Here is an 18,546-nt window from a genome sequence, read left to right on the forward strand (position 1 = left end):
GGTTCTAGAAAGTTCCCCTAAAAGGGGGGATGGATACCTTTCTTCTTTATTTATTTTTTAACTGAAATTAAATTAATTAACGTATGGTGTATTATTAATTTCAGAGGGAGGGTTCAGCGATTCATCAGTCTTCGGTAATGCCCAGTGCTCCTGACGTCACGAGCCCACCTTTCTTCCTTTCCTCCTTCCTGTTGCCAGGGATGCTAACATCCTGGCTGAGACCCTGATGGCCATTTTGGACCAAGACACAATCTGCTGCGGATAGCAGAGCGACAAGATAGAAAGAGCCTTGGGTCCCCAGTAACCAGGGAGCCCTAATAAGCAGGTAGGGATGTAGCCCTATCAACATTTAATCATACTTCAATTGAGAAAGAAACTTCTTAAGCCCCAGTTATTTAATGTCTTTCTATTGTACGCAGCAAAGTCTAATCCTAACAAAATATATACCTAAAGACCTTAGAATATTTTAATTAATGTGAGTTAATAGTGGAAAAGATTGATTTAACCTGTGATTTTTTTTTTATCCTAACGGGATTAAAACATTAATCAAACTCTATATTATGCTTCCATTCTCATTCCTACCTCCCGGGCATATTGAATGTTTAATGTCTGAAGTCCAACAAGGTATATCTAGGACAAGTTCTCTGATGGGTGACAGAGAGGCAAAAGTTCACCATTTTCCATATGTTTATTTAAAAGCATCACGATTCCAGCTATGCAACTTGGCTATTTATATGTCAGTTGTATGGAGGCAGGAGGAAAACAGATGTTTCAAATAATTTGTAGATTTAAGTGTTGTGTGTGTGTGTGTGCGTGCAAGCACGTGCACATGTGCATGTGTGTGCCAATAAATGGGCACCGTTCCCAGGATCATTTCCATATAGGAACCCAAGAAAAAAATGTTTGCACATTTTTCTTTTTTCTTTCTTTCTTTTTTTTTTTTTTTTTTGCTCAACCATTTCTTTGTATTTTTATTGAACTTTTTTGATTTTTTTTTAATTTCTGCCCAGTAAAGACAAAGGGGAGACCACAATCACAATTTACAAAGTGTGTTTGCACATTTTTCAAAGAATAGCATTCAAGGGAAAACAAATACCGTACAATACTCATCCTTCCCTGGTTTCACTGCTCACCCCTGATTTTCATGGTTGTCTATTCTTTTCCTTCTTATTTTTATGATCAATAGTTCTGCTCTAAATATTTAGCTCAGAAACTAATGTCTCTTATGAGAACAGGAATAAAAACACTAATAACAATATAAGTAACGATGATTTTACTTTTCCAATGTGCTTCCATACAAAAAGCTCCAAGTGTCTTATAAATTATATATATAGGGATCACTTAAACCTCCTACTAAAAGGCCACTACTCTGAAAAGAAAATTCTTGGTAGTGTCGTGCAGCAGGAAAGAAGTCTGCTGTGTCCGTGTGCAATTGTGGGAGGGGTTTTAGGGAAGCAAAGTGTAATTCCTTAGTCAGTGGCACTAAAAGCTTTGAGCAATTCCTTTAAAAAATCGTCTAGGGAGCTTTTAATCATCAGAAGCAGTCAACTCTTTGTTTTGGGTCTTATCCAATCAAAGTGGAAACCTCAGCCACGAGCTAGCATGCCAAATCATCGGGGGTTATGAAGTCAGCTCGGCTTCATTAGCAATCATCCTCTTGCCAATGCCTATGTCAAGGAAGGAAAGGAGAAAAGACCAGAAGGCAGGCAAAAAAATGTTGTTCGTGACGCTGATAAGAACCAGACTGAGGACGAGGTACAACTAGCTGCACTGGCCTACTTGTGCTCCCTGTTTTCAGTTCTTCTGTGCAGAACCCAGGTCCGAGGCCTTACTCTCAACCGCAGCCACCTGCACAGAGGAGGACGGCGGGGCACGTCGTTGTGCCCCAGCCACCTGTGGACTTTTATCAACTTCTGCAGACCATGACCCTGCTATTACTGTCCCCTCTGTGAAGCCTGCTGATCGTGGCTACAGCAGGATGACCCTTCCCCTCTCCGAGCTGCCTCAGCTGATTTTTCTTGCTGCTAATAGAGCGTGTGTTAATCCTACGGGAGGTGTCTCGGAATCTTTCTCCTCTATGAAAGGATTTGCTTGTTACGTACAGCGATAGTCCCTTAGCATAGTTCAGTCTCTAGTAAAAGGCCTGGACAGAGTAGGTGCTGCGTGTTTTTATTAATGACTGAATATTCTAGTCCACTTGTGCCTACATAATTACCCTGACCTCCCTGTTATGACGCTTGCCTTCCACTCATCCATTTTGAATGCAGCAGCCAGAGAGAGCTTCCAAGACGGAAGATTATTCCACCAATACCTCCCCACTCCATCTCGCTTCCATCTACGCTCCCATCATGCAGGACGTGGGAAGAAAGAAATGCCAGGTATAGATTGCACAAGTGTTTATATCTCATGCTAAAACATTTGGAATTTAGGTAACGAGCAACAGGGAGATAACTAAAAGCATGATCCGATCTGTAGTTTAGAGAAATGGCCCTGGTTAATCTGGGAGCAATTTCTTTCCAAGGGAAGGAAAACTGGAGTGTACGACGTGGTTGGCAGGCGACCGCAGTGGTCAAAGACAAACATGATGAGGATCTGGACTGGGTCAACGGCATCAGGGGTGAAAAGATAAGAATGGATGCAGGACTTATTCATAAAGTGAGTTCTGGAACAACAGGGGACCTTTTTGTACGGGTTAGCCAGATAATCAGTTGTTTAAGAGATGAATCTGAGTTTGCAGGAAAGATCATAATTTTGGCTTGGGACAAATTGAGTTTGAGGTGTTGGGAGATGTGCAGGCAAAACTGTTGAGTGGATAATTAATTGTAGACTCAGGAACTCACAAGAGAGGCAGGCTGGGGATGCAGATGGGGAAGCCAGTAGTGGCTGTCGGGTTCATCCAAAGAGGACGTTATTGACGGTCCTACACAAAAATGAAAATACCAGAGATGATGGTTTGGGAATTGATCAGAACATCCTCCAGAGCAGAACAGTCTAAAATAAACAGCATCCTGACAGTTAAGGACAATAGTATATGCTCACTAAACAACAGACCCTGACTTAATTTCATACGAATTAATACATACAAAACAGAAGACAGAACCATAGCTCATTAAATCCTGCTCATGGCCCACAATCTCTAACCCTAGGTCTCATCTTAAGGTGCCCAAAAGAAGGCTCTTTGCCTCCAGAGGTACAAATGTAAAATGCTGGAATTCACTGGAAGGTATTACACACTGGTATGCTAATGTGCTCCCGAGAGGCGTTTGGCATCCAGCCCACGGTCACAGGGATGACTTAGCTTGTGCATTATGTTCCTTTTGCCTAAGTGCGCCCCATTCCAAGTTTCCCAAAGCATGCTAGTACATTCTTTGCATCCACCTGAGCCTGATGGTGAGGGTTAGCTGTTTATGACACACGGCAGCACCGCGACGGAGTCCGACTCTCTTACTGAAACAGCACAGACGGGGACACTAAGTGCACTTGTGTGAAATTCTAATTAAGAACTCACTATGAATCGGACACTCTTCATTCACTCATTTGTCCCTTAAACCACCCTGGGAGATGCTGACATTACCCCGATTTTACATCCTCCCCAAAACCTAGAGCACAGAGAGGTTAGTAACTGTCCAGGTCACAGGGCCTCTAACTGGTAAACTGGAGCTTGAGCTTGAAACACGGGCCATCCGGGTCCAGAACCTGTTCTCTCAATCACTCCCACCCCACCTTCCCCTCTCTAAAACTTCTCGAGGTCTTCCTTTTGGGGAGACTGAAAAATTCAATCATTCCTCCCATCAAGAGAAAGTAGGAGCTAAAAAAAAAAAAACAAGTGCTGACTTGACACGCTGAGCGCTGGCACTCGGGGCTCCCTGCTCAGCCAGGCCGCAGCCCGCTTCCCACCCCACCGCAAACACGGTGGCCCAGCATCCCGACACTGCCCTCCCCAGAACTGCAGCGTGTCGCCCCTCGAACGTGCCAGGGCTCCTAGTCCCTGTTTCCTGCAGGACACGTGCAGGGGACGCCCTGGGTGGGTGACCGCGAAGGCTGCGCACAGGCTCAGGCCTGAGGGGCCCACGTTCCGTTTAATGCCCTGTTGGCTCTGAGTGGAAATTCTTAATGGTCTTTGAACAAGGTGCCTGCATCACAATGTATTACTGCCGGTCCTGAGGTCACAGAAATTCATCCTAACTTCAAACCAGCCTTCCCTGGGTTTATTTATAAAATGATTTCTTTGATCACAGTTGGGGGAAATATGATAAAGGAAAACAGCAGAGCTGTGGACTGTGTGGCCAGAGGAGGTAGGGAAGCCCTCCTCAGAAGGTCAGATTCCCTCGAGGATGGGGGGCTCGAGGAGGCCCGCAGGCTGGGACAAGCGCATCCCAGGCAGAGCCCTGTGCAGGACCCGGGGGTGCCTAGCGGGAGTCAACAGAGAGCACTTCACCCTGTGGAGACCGGGACGGGGTGAGGCTGCCGCAGAAGGCCGCCAGGGTCAGGAAGGAACTGTGCAATGATCTGCACTGATCTGCATCCCACAGGCCAATGGGGTCCAGGAGAGTGGCAAGATCTGATTTTTATTCTGCAAGGTCACACCAAGACCTCATGTCTTTAAGCTTCAAGTTACCCCTCGCCCTCCACTGATACTTCCCACATCTGCAATTCCGTTTTCCATCGTTCGCCAGCTCCAAATGCTACCTTTTTCCACTCAGCAGAGGACTTCGTCTACTGCTTCTAAGAAAGCTGAGGCCTCCCAGCTTCGTTATACCTTCATCTCCTCCCCTCCTAACCCCACAAGATTCTCATAACCTAGTATGGCTTTGTGACTCAGGCTTACCTCGTCCCCTCTTGTCTTAGAAGAAGGTGTATCCTTTGTGTCTTCCCAGGCTAATCCCTCCAACTATAGTCTTGATCCCATCCTCGCTCTGGGCCTCAACTGGCTTCACATTCCACCCAGTAGAACAGCATAATCAGGTTCTCTTCTTTTTTCCAGAACCTTAGATCTCACACCCTCCAACAGCTCTCTCTCCTCTGCCTATAGCTAGAGCTCGGTGCTTCCAAGGAAGACGGGGAAGGAGAAGAATACCCTTCTCTTGAACCACCAGACCCTCATTTTCTCCTCCCCTATTGACCAGCTCCTTAAAATACTGGAGTTGCCATCTCTACCAGAACAGTATGGTTTCGGTCTGTGTCCCTCTCTTGCACATAGCCCCTGAGACTTTCCTCTCCAAATGTACCTGTGTGACTGGTTTTTTGGAACCAAATAAATACATCTTAAAATGACATCTTAGTTTGAATTTATTGCCTCAGTCAATCAAGATCTCTTGGGATCCTTAATCCAAGAGCCCAACAGGTTTCCTTTTCCTTCCAGCTGTGAGTCATCTGTGACTCAACAGTGCATGTCTTCCTTGTGATCATGGCCTTATGAGTGAACGAGAATGGGTAAAGGGTACATTTTACACTGACTTGGAACACACCTCATCTCATCCACAGAAATGGTACTTTAATCCTTTGCCCATTTTCATATTCATTCTTCTGGACACTTACATTTTTCACTGATGAAGTCTGCTTAAGAAATGGAAGGTTAAACTGCTGCATTTCTAGTGCCAGAAACATTAGCAAAAAATCTAACTAAATGAATTTGTTTAAAAAAAAAATATGAGGGATCCCTGGGTGGCACAGCGGTTTGGCGCCTGCCTTTGGCCCAGGGCGCGATCCTGGAGACCCGGGATCGAATCCCACGTCGGGCTCCCGGTGCATGGAGCCTGCTTCTCCCTCTGCCTGTGTCTCTGCCTCTCTCTCTCTCTGTAACTATCATAAATAAATAAAAATTAAAAAAAAATTAAAAATATTAAAAAAAATATATGAGAAATCCACTTATGTGCATTTGATCAAGAAATATTTTTGACTGAAAATCTAACTAGAAACAAAAGCACAAGCATCTAACATCCCATCAGATAGGTCTCGTTTTAGGCAACAATGGTTTTCCCAGCATGCCTCGGGGCATTATTACAGGTTCTCATGCTGCCTGGTCTCATCAAAGCAGCGAGTGTGACCAGGGTCGGCCAGTTTGTGTACAAAGGTTGCCCTAACAGCCAAGGGAGAGAGGGACTGAATAGGAGAGTATTGAGATTTCAATGCCTATTCAACCTTTTGCTTTTTGAAAATTCTACAGGCCTAAAACCAGGCAAAGAGAGGATCTAATAACCTTTCCTCATAATTAGGGTAATCTTTAACAGAGCATTGTATCTGATTTCAATAACTACATAGCAATTAGATGATTATTGGTGCCCAGTAAAAATATACTATTAAGCATTAAGGAAAAAAAATACAGATGAACAATAATCACACTGTATTTTACATGGAGCTGTAACCTGAAGCATAATAATTATCATGTATTATGATCTCCAGAATATAAATAACAGTGTAAAGACCGTTTGAGAGAGGGAGAAAAAGGGGGGGGGGATGCCTCAATCTGGACCAACTAAGATGCAATATGCCAGTTTAAAAAAAAAAAAAGATGGACAATTGGGGAAAAGGAAACAATAAAATTATAATGACCTACACGCAATGTGATTCCTACCACCGCGTCCATGGACTCTACCTCTGGAGTCCATCCCTGCTGCCACTACCCTAGCTCAAACTAGAAACACGCTTTGCTTGGACTGGTGTACTATTGTATTCTCCTAATGACCCCTGCCATCCCTTCTCCACCGGGCAAATTCTTAGTGGTCTTAATTAATGGCACTCGTCAGGTGGCATTTTTCCTTAAGCCTTAGCCCTCCCGCCTTATCACCGTTAGGTATTACAGACCCTACATTTTCTCTTCCCCCATAGTACCACAGAACTTTTATCATATAATCAAATGACATGAACTCCAGTCTTATTAAACACTACATATGAGCTATGCAAATGCTAACCACAGATAAATTAGCTAGATACAACGATTACCATCATACAGATAAGGAGACTGAGAGTCATAGATGTAAATGAACCTATTCAACCAGCAGGTTAGAAGAATTAGAATTCAAATTCAGCCCGATATGACCCAAACCTATTATCTTTCTTCCACACAATATGCCACCCAATTGCAAGGCTCATACTCTGCATGAAAGACAGGTGCTTGTGCAGCTGTTTCTGTCTCTACACTATGATCTTCATCTCATTTCTTTTTTTTTTTTTTTCACCTCATTTCTTTTTTAATCACAGCAATTTTCTCAAGGCCCAGTACAATGCATGTGCTCAATGAGTGTGTGTGACCTTTCAAAACCACACTCTAAGGGAACGCTGTTAAACAGAAATACAGTGTGAGCCACATGGGCAATTTTAAATTTTCTAGGACCCATCTAAAGACAGACAGAAAGAAACAGGCAAGTTCAATTTTAGTGTTCCATTTACCCAATGTATCTGCAATATTATCATTTTAACACGTCATCAGTGTAAAAAATGTTAACGAAGTATCCCACCTTCTTATTTCAGAGTAAGTCTTCAAAAATCCAGCCTGTCCTATGTACTTATGAGACACTTTCATTCAAAATGGCATATTTCAAGTGCTCACTAGCAACTGTGTTTAGTGACCACTGTAGTGGATGGTGCAGGTGGAAGGAATATAGACTGGAAACATAAACTTCAGGGGCTATCGCCCACTCCACCCTGTGGAAGTCGACGACTCAAACGGTCCCGGGGGGCAACACATGTCTTCAGTCTCAACTGAGTCCTGCCACTACATTCAGACAATAGCTCCACTCTCCACGCTAGGTGACTGGGGCCTTTTACAAGCTTTTGAGATTCCTGCTTATTTTAGTTCTTTAGCCTTAGACAAAGTGCACATGAGACTATTGAACAAAGCCTCTTTTTCAATACAAAATACCCTTCCTGGGTTTACCTACAGTATTAATGAACTCCCCCAGCCTGCCAGACACTTTGGGGATAGGGGAAAGTTAAGCACCTACATACCCCAATAGTATTTAAGTTGAACACTTCTTGAGGCATTTTTGAAGTATGCCTTGTGTTTGAGCCAGCCGTCTATAGAACACCTCTGCACACAAGATTTTAAGTCAGAAAATGTTATGTGTTTGACTTGACACCTGGCTACACCGCCAGTGGTATGCCTTGACTCACTGTCCAGCACTCAGTGGACCATTATGAGAGGAGAGTCTCGAGGAGTCACTATGAGTTAGAGTACAGCTCAAATGTGGGAGATGTGACTCGGGGAAGCCTTGGTCATCAAAGTCTTCAAGGTTAAAATAGAAATGGAACTAAAAGTAATCCCTGAAGTAGAGAAACAGGATGAAGAAGAGCATTTAGGGCAGAAGGACTAAGCCAACAAAATCCAAAAAACAACAACAACAAAAATCTCACAGGCAGAAAATAATGTAATATATATTTTACATAGCACTGAGCATAAGCAAGGAACTGTCCAAGGGACTTTTTTTTTTTCTTTTTTCTTTTTTTTTTTTACATTTGTTTTTATTGGAGTTTGATTTGTTATAATATAACACCCAGTGCTCATCCAGTCAAGTGCCCCCTCAGTGCCTGTCACCCAGTCACCCCAACCCTCCAACCCTCCTCCCCTTCCACTGCCCTTTATTTGTTTCCCAGAGTTAGGAGTCTCTCATGGTTTGTCTCCCTAATTTTTCCCACTCATTTTCCCTCCTTTTCCCTATAATCCCTTTCACTATTTCTTATATTCCCCATATGCGTAAAACCATATGATGATTGTCCTTCTCCAACTGACTTATTTCACTCAGCATAATACCCTCCAGTTCCATGCACATCAGTGTAAATGGTGGGTATTTATCGTTTCTAATGGCTGAGGAATATCCCACTGTATACACAGACCACAGCTTCTCTATCCATTCATCTGTCGATGGACACCGAGGCTCCTTCCACAGTGTGGCTATTGTGGACATTGCTGCTAGAAACATCGGGGTGCAGGTGTCCCGGCATTTCACTGCATCTGTATCTTTGGGGTAAATCCCCAGCAGTGCAATTGTTGGGTCGTAGGGCAGATCTATTTTTAACTCTTTGAGGAACCTCCACACAGTTTTCCAGAGTGGCTGCACCAGGTCCCGTTCCCACCAACAGTGGCAGAGGGTTCCCCTTTCTCCACATCCTCACCAACATTTGTGGTTTCCTGTCTTGTTAATTTTCACCATTTTCACTGGTGTGAGGTGGGATCTCGTGGTGGCTTTGATTTCTATTTCCCTGATGGGAAGTGATCTGGAGCATTTCTTCATATGCTTGTTGGCCATGTGTATGTCTTCTTTAGTGAAATTTCTGTTTGTGTTCTCTGCCCATTTCATGATTGGATTGTTTGTTTCTTGGCTGTTGAGTTTGATAAATTCTTTATAGATATTGGATACTAGCCCTCAAAGCTGTGATTATCAAGACAGTGTGGTCCTGGCACAAAAACAGACACATAGATCAATGGAACAGAATAGAGAAGCCAGAAATGGGCCCTCAACTCTATGGTCAGCTAATATTCGACAAAGCAGGAAAGACTATCCACCAGAAAAAGGACAGTCTCTTCAATAAATGGTGCTGGGAAAATTGGGCAGCCACATGCAGAAGAATGAAATTAGACCACTCTCTTACACCAGACACAAAGATAAACTCAAAATGGATGAAAGATCTAAATGTAAGACAATCCATCAAAATCCTAGAGAACACAGGCAACACCCTTTTGAACTTGGTCACATCAACTTCTTGCAAGATAAATCCATGAAGGCCAAAGAAACAAAAGCAAAAATGAACTATTGGGACTTAATCAGGATAAAAAGCTTCTGCACAGCAAAAGAAACAGTCAACAAAACTAAAAGGCAGCCTACAGAATGAGAGAAGATATTTGCAAATGACATACCAAGGGATTTTTCAAAAGTTAACTCACTTAACTTGAGACCAACCAACTAAAGTCAGCCCATTTTGCAGATGATGAAAAGTAGTTAAATGACCCGACAGCTTACTCTGCTAGAAAGCAGCAGTACTGAGATTTGAACAAAGAGCCTCTACTTCCATGGCCCATGCTCTCAACCACTGGGCTCTACTGTCTCTTGGTGGCAATAATCTGCTACGATTATGTTTTATGAATTATGCTTTACCTTAAATTATTTTGGTTCTTGATGGGCTGGTCAAGTGTTTGGAACTATCCTGAGGTAAAAAGAGATGCAGACTACTTTTGATATGATACACTAGGATCACCTCTTGGGTATCTGCAGCCTGCAGAAGCAGCTTGGCATATTGGAACACTGCATTTTCATAATGAGCCCCCCACCCTATAAGCAAGGTCTACCTGCAAATTCCCACCACAAGGACTATGTAGCTCTAGTACAGGAATCATATAACAAGGAAAAGGATTTATTACAAATTGGGGACACTACAGAGACAAACGGTAATAAGGCTTTTTCTACTTTCTTTCAAAAATGTTTGGGGTTGTCATGTGGGCACAACTAAAGTGTTTCATTTGGTTTCATTTCCCCCAAGTGACAACACTGATCAAAGTTGATATTCATTATCCTCAAAAAACTTATATTTTGAGGGATGCCTGGGTGGCTCAGTGATTGACTGTCTACCTTCAGCTCAGGTCATGATCCCAGGGTCCAGGGATCGAGTCCCACATCGGGCTCCCTGCATGGAGCTTACTCCTCCCTCTGCCTGTGTCTCTGACTCTCTCTGTGTGTCTCTCATGAATAAATTTTTTAAAAAATAAATTTAAATTTAAAAAAATTAAATTAAAAAATAAATTAAAAAACGTATATTTTGGTTGATTTCAATTCAATTTCACATATAATTGTTTAGCATCTATGTATAGGTTCTCTGCCAGGCAATTTTTTTTAACAGACCCATGTTTTAATTTTTAAATTCTTGACATTACAGAACTAAACTGAAATTGATTAACATTCCACTCTTACATTTCTTATCAACACACAGAAATAAGAAATAAAAATGATGGACTAAAAACAAAACTAAAAACAGGGAAAAGCTTAAAAAACTAAATATGCATCCCAGCCTTAACAGCTGAACAATAATGTGATTTTTAAAGTTTTGGTAAATAATAAAGTTGTGTAGAAACTGAATATTATAAATCATCTGGAATCAGTGACCAAAAATAACATCTTGGATCATGGGAAAACAACAGAAATGAGTCAGGAGCAAACCTACAAGCAAATAAATTAAATACAATCCCTCCCTCAAGGAGCTTAAAATCGTAAATACATGTAAACAAATGTCTTTTATATGCTAAGACAAATGCTACATAAATACAAAAGAAGCCACAATTAATTCTAGTAGAGTGGAGTGAATGGGCATCTGTTTGCTTTTCAACGGTTTTTCAAAGGATTTTTTTTTCAAAGGATTTTTAAGAAAACATCCAGTAAGTACAATAAAAGAAAGAATGAGATAATATACAGGTCCAACTGAGTTAATTCTAAGGAAGAGGTGATTAATCTTACCTGGGGAAGTAGGGAAAAGCTTCAATGAGGCAGTGATGTTTGGGCTGAGATTTAAGGAGTATATATGGTTTTTCAGGTGACGGTGTGGCGAGGTCACTTAAAGCAGAGGAATCATGTACAAAAGATCGGAGAGAGAAAAAATCCTACCATGAAGGAGTAACTGCGCCGCCTCTAAAGAGCTCTCATTAAGTCTCTGCTTGCAGTTGAACTTGAGGGCCAATCAATGCACGTAATTCCAAAGCAACTTACTGAGAACTTAGTAGGCACCTCTACCTGGCAAAGTAATTGGGATCCAATGATCCATGAGACATGGTTTCTCTTCCTGAAGAGTTCAAAGCTGGTGGGAGGAACAAACACGGGAATGAACAGCTGTCAGTCAGCAGAACACTTACCCTCACAGAGGTCTGTGTACAGTGCAGGTGGCACCGTGCAATTCCATCTCGGGACTGGGGAGGACTGGTCTAAAAGTGTGGTATTAGAACTGGGTCTTGAAGATGAAGGACAAGCGACAAAATAAGAACGTTTCTTTCAGACTATAGGGAACATGTGCGAAGATGCAACTCTGTGAACCATTACAGCAAGCTTATGGAAAAGCAGGAGTCTAGCATGGTTTCAAAGAAGGGAAGGGAAAAAATTAAATAAATAAATAAATAAATAAGTAAATAAGTAAGTAAGTAAAAAATAAATAAATAAATAAATAAATAAATAACAAAAATTAAATTAAATTAAATTAAATTAAAAATTAACAAAAAAAGAAGGGAATGGGTGAACACGACCTTGGAGAGGGGTGCAGGGGTCCCAGAATGGAGAGTTTTATGTGATACGCACAAACGTACCTTCATTCTACAGGCAGTGAAGGCCACTCAGCCTTATAAGTAGAGATGTAACGCGACCATATTTGCCCCCCAATCAAGACCAGATTGGACAATGGAGTGGAGAAGTTCAGATGGGAGAACCTGTTAGGAGGTAATGGCAATGAAGAGACGCTAGCCTGGCATAATCAAGTGGATTAGGAGTTAGCAAGAGGGACGGCGTTGGGAATATTTCAGAGGCAGAACCAACCTGATGTAATGACCGGCAAAGAGGTGGATAAGGGTGATTTTTAGTTTCCGGATTGAGCCATTAGATGAGTAGTGAGGACATAACCAGGACGGAGCTGGGTCTGTTTGCAGGAGAGCGAGGATGACAAGGCCAAGTGGGAGGGGATGTTGCAAAGCAGGAATGCTCTGCGGAGGAACAATCCATTGGATCATTTGATGACACCAATCTATCTATCAGACACACGCCCTCTGCCCACATCTACTATTTACTCTGTGTTTCTTCTAAAATAAAAGAGCAATCAATCTTCACATTCATCCGCCTTCCTGGGCTTGGCTATGCCTCCTACCTGGGATGTTCATAGCAAAAAAAAAAGAAAAAAAAATGGGTCAGATTAAAACAAATCAATCAAGTTGTGTCTGCCAAGTTAACATCTCTGTGGGAAGTTAATTGACCCTGCTCCTGACACAAGCCTACATGACGGATGAGAAGTAAGGGAAGATGGGCCGAGCTGGCAGCTCATGACACACACAATGAGGAGATGCTCCCCCGTAAACGGGCTGTCTGAACGGTGGGACACACGGAGCAAATGTGTGGGGAAAGTGAGAGGGTTAACAGGTGTCGGAGGCTGAGAGCGGGCTTCGAGCCGCAGCTGTCATGGCAACTCCAGGAGGCAGCCGACTCCGACAATGACAGCAGAAATGGGAGGGGGGACACCGTCCCTCTGCCTTAGGGGGAATGGGGTACAGAGCAAGAAGGATGTGACTGCGCTGGATTTACAATCCGGTCGGGTTCACATCCGACTTTGTGGACACATTGCTTAACTCATTGAAATTAGTGAACTCATCATTAAAAGGACGTTCGTAATACCGAGCTCACGCCTTGCCAACCGGACAACTGGAGGCAAGTAACCTAATCTTTCAAAGCATCTCGTTCCTCATCAGAAAAATGAGCTGATGTTTGCCTTATTTTATAAGACTTTTGAAGAATGAAGATAGTAATTTAAAGTACTTGATAGAGGGAAAATTGTTTACCAGATTTCGGGGTCAGGGACATCTTGGATCAGAAATCAAGTCCTATGTCCTGAATTTGGGATCTATCCCTATTTTTTTTCCTCTGGACCTCAAAACAGTTGAGACTAGATGGTCTTGCATTCCCTTGCAGCTCAAATATTTTGTGCCCCAAGGATATTGGTTAGTGCACTTGGAGTTTGGGGTCACTAGAGAAGTTCCTGACAACCTAGAATGAATGTAGGATTCAGTTATAGGGTTTGAGTTCAGGGGCGCCTGGGTGGCTCAGTCAGTTAAGCATCTGGTTTCAAGTCAGGTCATGATCCCAGGGTCCTGGGATCGAGCCTCACATCAGGCTCGCTGCTCAGGAACCTCTTCTTCCTCCCCCGCTGGCCTCCCCTTGCTTGTGGGCTCTCTCTCACTCTCTCTCTCTCTCTAATAAATAAAATCTTTAAAAAGAAAAAAAAGGATCTGAATTCAATCTCCTTTCTATCTTCTTAGTGGACACGTGACCTTGGAAAATTTATATAACTTCTCAGAGCCTCAGCTTCCTCTTCTGTAAAGTAGACCTTAAATATCCCACCAAAAAAAAAAAAAAAAAAAAGCTTTAACTAAGCATGAAGAAGTACCTAAATATAAATTACCTATTGCCATCTGGCCCGAGATGCCATTTGAATCAATCGCCACAACCTAACAACCTTCCTGATGCTCTTCAAATCCAAATTAATAACAAAGCAGCATCACACAAAGCATAAACCAAGTGCATCCGCATGGTAGGCGGCAAATCTGAAACACTGAACGAGCCACTGTCGTGAACTAAGTGTTCGCATCCTCCCCGAATTCTTCTGCTGAATGACTTTGGTCCAGGCTGTGCTAGTGCCTCGACCCCGCAGTGTGATGCTCTAAGGTGACGCTCTGGGAAGCAACTAGGGCTAGATGAGCTCGCGAGGGTAGGGACCCCATCACGGGACTCTGCCCCAATGGGAAGACACCAGAGCTCCCTCCCTGGCCTTGTGCGGGCACAGCGGTGGGGGGGGGGGGGTTGCACCTGCAGACCAGGAAGAGGCTGCCCTTGGGAACTGGATGTGCCTTCCGTGACCTTGGACTTCCTGGTCCCGAGAGCCGTGACCTGTCCGTGCTCCCCTGCCTCAGCAGCCCGAGCTAAGACATGCTGTGGCTCTCGGGCAAAGAGAATCAGTTTTCCTGTGGCTTTGGGAAATCGGTCTTTCCCAAGCCGCACTTATTCCAAGGCACAGTGTGACCTTAGCTAAGACGGGCCCATGGCCGCAGCGACACGCCGTGTATAGGGAGCCCCAACCGGTCCCTTATTTTTAGGCATCCGGCTCCTCATCCACTTTTGGTAAAATGCATGCTTCCCTCTTCACAGCTTGGCCCCGCAAATCCCCCAGCAGCTGCGGCCTTTCTTAAAGCTCAGTGCTGAGCAGAAGGCTCGCCTCCCTCTCCGTCCTGCGGCCCCACTGCGCCCCGAGGGGCCTGAGGGGGCCTCGGTGCCCCCAGCACGGCGGGTCAGCAGGAGCCCAGCTCACGCTCGGGCGCCTGGGTCAGATCCCTAACCGGCCCCTCGTCACCGAGTCCGCTCGCTCGCACAGGGCAGTACCGGTGTGGACTCCAGTTCCTCCGGTGGCCCGGGGGGAGCGTGGAAAGGGCACGTGCTGTCCAGGACGCGCCAGGGCTCGGCCGCTGGAAGGGAGCGACGCCACCCGAGCACCCTCCGCCCCGCTACGATCCTCAAGCCCCCGGCCCGTTAGTTACCCTCGGCCCGGCCGCCTCTGCCCCTGCCCCCCGGCCTCGCCCTCTGCCGCCCCAGGTCCCCGCGGCCAGCACGTGTCGCAGCCACCCCGGGCCCCGCTCCGCGTCCACGCCGGCCCGGGCCAAAGCCGGGAGCAAGCGGTGTCCACAGGCCTGAGCGGATGGAGGGAGGGACGAACACCAACGGGGCTGCTGACGGACGGCGCCGATTTCAGCAAACGTCCCCTTCCCACAATTTAAACGATTCCTGCCGTGTTATGGCCCTAGTCGTGATGACAGCTCGCGGCGGCTGCGCGTGTTCGAACCGCAGGGACATGCAGCTTCTGCAGCCGATCACACCCCAACAGCGCTGCTCACAAAAACGTGATAATAAATAAACCATAGCTGCCCACTCAAGCCAAGGCCTCCTGGCTCCCGCTTGGTGCATTCACCGGGGTCCCCTCCCTGGCGTCCTGACCACGAGAGCACGCTCGCCCTGTGGCCTTTGACCAAAGAAGACACAGTTGGCTCCGCTCCGCTCTGCTAGCACCTGAGTCGAGCAGCTGCGCGTAGCCTTTCCGGACTCCCTCTCCAGCGACACGACGGGAAGGGATAGAAAGCTCAGGATTAACACAGCCCCCTTGGGGGTGCATCTGTCTACAATAGAGAGAGCATCAGTGCTGGCCACCAACTTCTCATCCCATCCATTACTCTAAGGGTTTAATAATCAGTAATATTTCCCGCTGCAGGATGATGCTGGATGAATCAAATCCCTCTGTTCCTTGGTGTTCCCATCTATTAAATGGGCATGACATGAAGATGTGAATAAATGGATAAAAGATCATCACCCTGAAAGCTAAACTACTTTTCACTTTACCTGGCTATTCCCTAAGGCTATAGGCCCCACTCAGCCCAGCCCTCCCACTGCTGAGCCTCCAGCACCGGTGATTAACTTACATGTCTAGACAGGTACTCACTTCCGCAGGGAGAAAGGGACTGCTGTTTACTGAGCACCTATAACGGGTTCAGACACTATGCTACGCACTTAACAGGTCACGTCTCATTTGAGGTAGATACGGATAAAATCTTGTGACAGGGACCAGAGGATCCAAGCCAGCCAAAGCCACGTAGCCAGTGAGAACAGAGCTGAGTTCTGTGAGCTTGATGTTTTTGTTGTTTGTTTTTACTCTGAGTTTAAACTTTTTTTTAAAAGATTTTATTCATTTATTCGTTAAAGACACACAGAGAGAGGCAGAGACACAGGCAGAGGGAGAAGCAGGCCCCATGCAGGGAGCCCGACGCGGGACTCGATCTCAGGACCCCGGGTCACGCCCTGGGCTGAAGGCAGGTGCTCAACCAATGAGCCCCCCCGGGCGTCCCAAGACTTTAACCTCTTTGCTGAAGTCCAGGCTGATCTGATACAAAGTCGAAAAAACATTTAATTCTATGTAGTCTACCCTTGTAGGGCAATTCTGCACATTCTTTCTTGTCCTCACAGCAAATCCGTTACAGAGGCAAAGTGCAGAAGAAATACCTTAGAATCTGGGAGAAGAGGGCTCAATATCAACTCTGCACCTCTATGAGGCAGGTACGAAGAGAAATATAAGACGTCATGCTACCATCTGCCACATGCCTAGAACTCCTCTTTCAATGATTATATTGGATTCCTGTTAAGATAAACTTCTAGAATGATAATAATCCTCCTAACCGCCGCCACCGCCACCACCACCGCCACCACCACTCGTGTGTCCCTACCAGACAAAGCCAGGAGCCCAAAGTCTGGGTCTTTCTATTACCTGGACACAAGCAAGCCGAGGGGATAAAAACAAATACACTGAAGTCACACACACCTGGGTTCAACCCTGACTTCATTATTTCATCACAGTGGTACATGACACCAGTTTTGCCACTGGGACATTTGTTCCAGGATTATGGGAACCGTTTCTGTCTTACTGCTCCATCCCAGCACCCGAAAGGATGCCTGGTACCTAGGAAGGGGCAATTAGTGCTTGTTAAATAATTATCTTGAAATCCCTTGATGATATAAGTACGCAATAAAAGGGACTTAGGGTTTATTCGCATTTTGGGATTCAGAAGTTGCATATAATCGAAGTTTTCCAATGGTGGTGGTAGAAAGATTCTGGAGACCCTGTCTCATTAAGCTAAAGGAAATGTAGCCCAATGAATGACTTGCCTCGAGTCACCCAGGTAGGATTTGGACCCAACGTTCCTGATGTATTTTTGGTTACCCCTAGTTATTTTGTATGTTCGCCCACAGAGTCTCAGACATAGTTGCTTAATAATAAAGCAATAAAAGCCAGCACAAAGTCTCTCACGTGACATCAACATTATTCCTCGTGTGTTCAACTGGTAGAAACTAAAACCAACGTTTGTTCTGAGGATCCCCAAGCTGTTGAGAACCCCCTAGAAACAGCACCGCGTTGGACCCACCGGCCAGAGGCAAAAGGTCACCAGCCTCTACCGGGTGATAATGAACTACAGACAGCCCCTGGGGTACTTCTTCGTGACCTGCTTAGAAAGAAGCCGCTCTGGCCCTCACCGGGGGCTGTGCCGTCCTCACGGCCTGACCTGCAAAGAGATAGGAACTGGAATCCCAAACGCAGAACACGTACCTGGCACCTGTGTCTGACGCCAATTATACAGAATAAGAAATGTCATAGAAGAAACCAAAATATTTTTTGCACCGAGGGAAGAACAAAAAGGAAGAAAAACACGGGCAGCTGAAAACCTAAGCCACGTGGGTTCAAATTCCAGCTCATTAGTATTTCTTTGGTTGTTGTGTTCTCGGGGTAAGGTGTAAGCTGTGGTCTCGTTAATGCAAATTGCGGCCGCAGTTAGAAACCTTTGAAAGTGCTCATGAGGGTTCCTTCCCATTACCTGCCCACAAGGGAAACCCCAACCTGGGGAGGTTGTTGAGCTCCTCACACCCAGCATACCTCCCAGACTAAACGCGTACCCGTTGTTCTTTTACATAATACTTGCTAAGCATTAATAAACGCACAAAGTCCTCACAGATCTGTAAGAGACGTTTCTTACGTAAACCATGTCTTTAAACGCCCCAGGAAATAACGGTAGCTTTGCTTACGCTGCTCTTGAAGGGGTTCCAGCCTCCAAAGGTCAGCGTGCAGGGGAGGTTGACGGGTTCAGCGCTTCAACGTCAGCTCCTGCCGGGCTGACCGATCACCCGGAGCCATGTCACAGCTCAGCCCCCTCAAGTGAGCCTGCCCCCTCCAGTCAAGTCTGCACCCAGCAAAGAACGATCCGAGTGAGCACTCCTCCCAGCCCAC

At 45.2% G+C, this 18,546-nt stretch overlaps 1 long non-coding RNA gene across 1 annotated transcript in view; it reads right to left on the reverse strand.

Annotated features, from left to right (window-relative positions):
- LOC119870893 overlaps positions 1–17,992 on the reverse strand; it is a 52,539-nt gene extending 34,547 nt beyond the window's left edge. Inside the window, exon 1 of the long non-coding RNA XR_005356472.1 lies at positions 17,872–17,992. This is a non-coding gene — a long non-coding RNA (uncharacterized LOC119870893). The remainder of the gene's footprint in view (positions 1–17,871) is intronic.
- Between the last annotated feature and the right edge of the window lie 554 nt (positions 17,993–18,546).

This window comes from Canis lupus, chromosome 3 (genome assembly GCF_011100685.1).
Source record: "Canis lupus familiaris isolate Mischka breed German Shepherd chromosome 3, alternate assembly UU_Cfam_GSD_1.0, whole genome shotgun sequence".
Classification (NCBI taxonomy): Eukaryota; Metazoa; Chordata; class Mammalia; order Carnivora; family Canidae; genus Canis; species Canis lupus.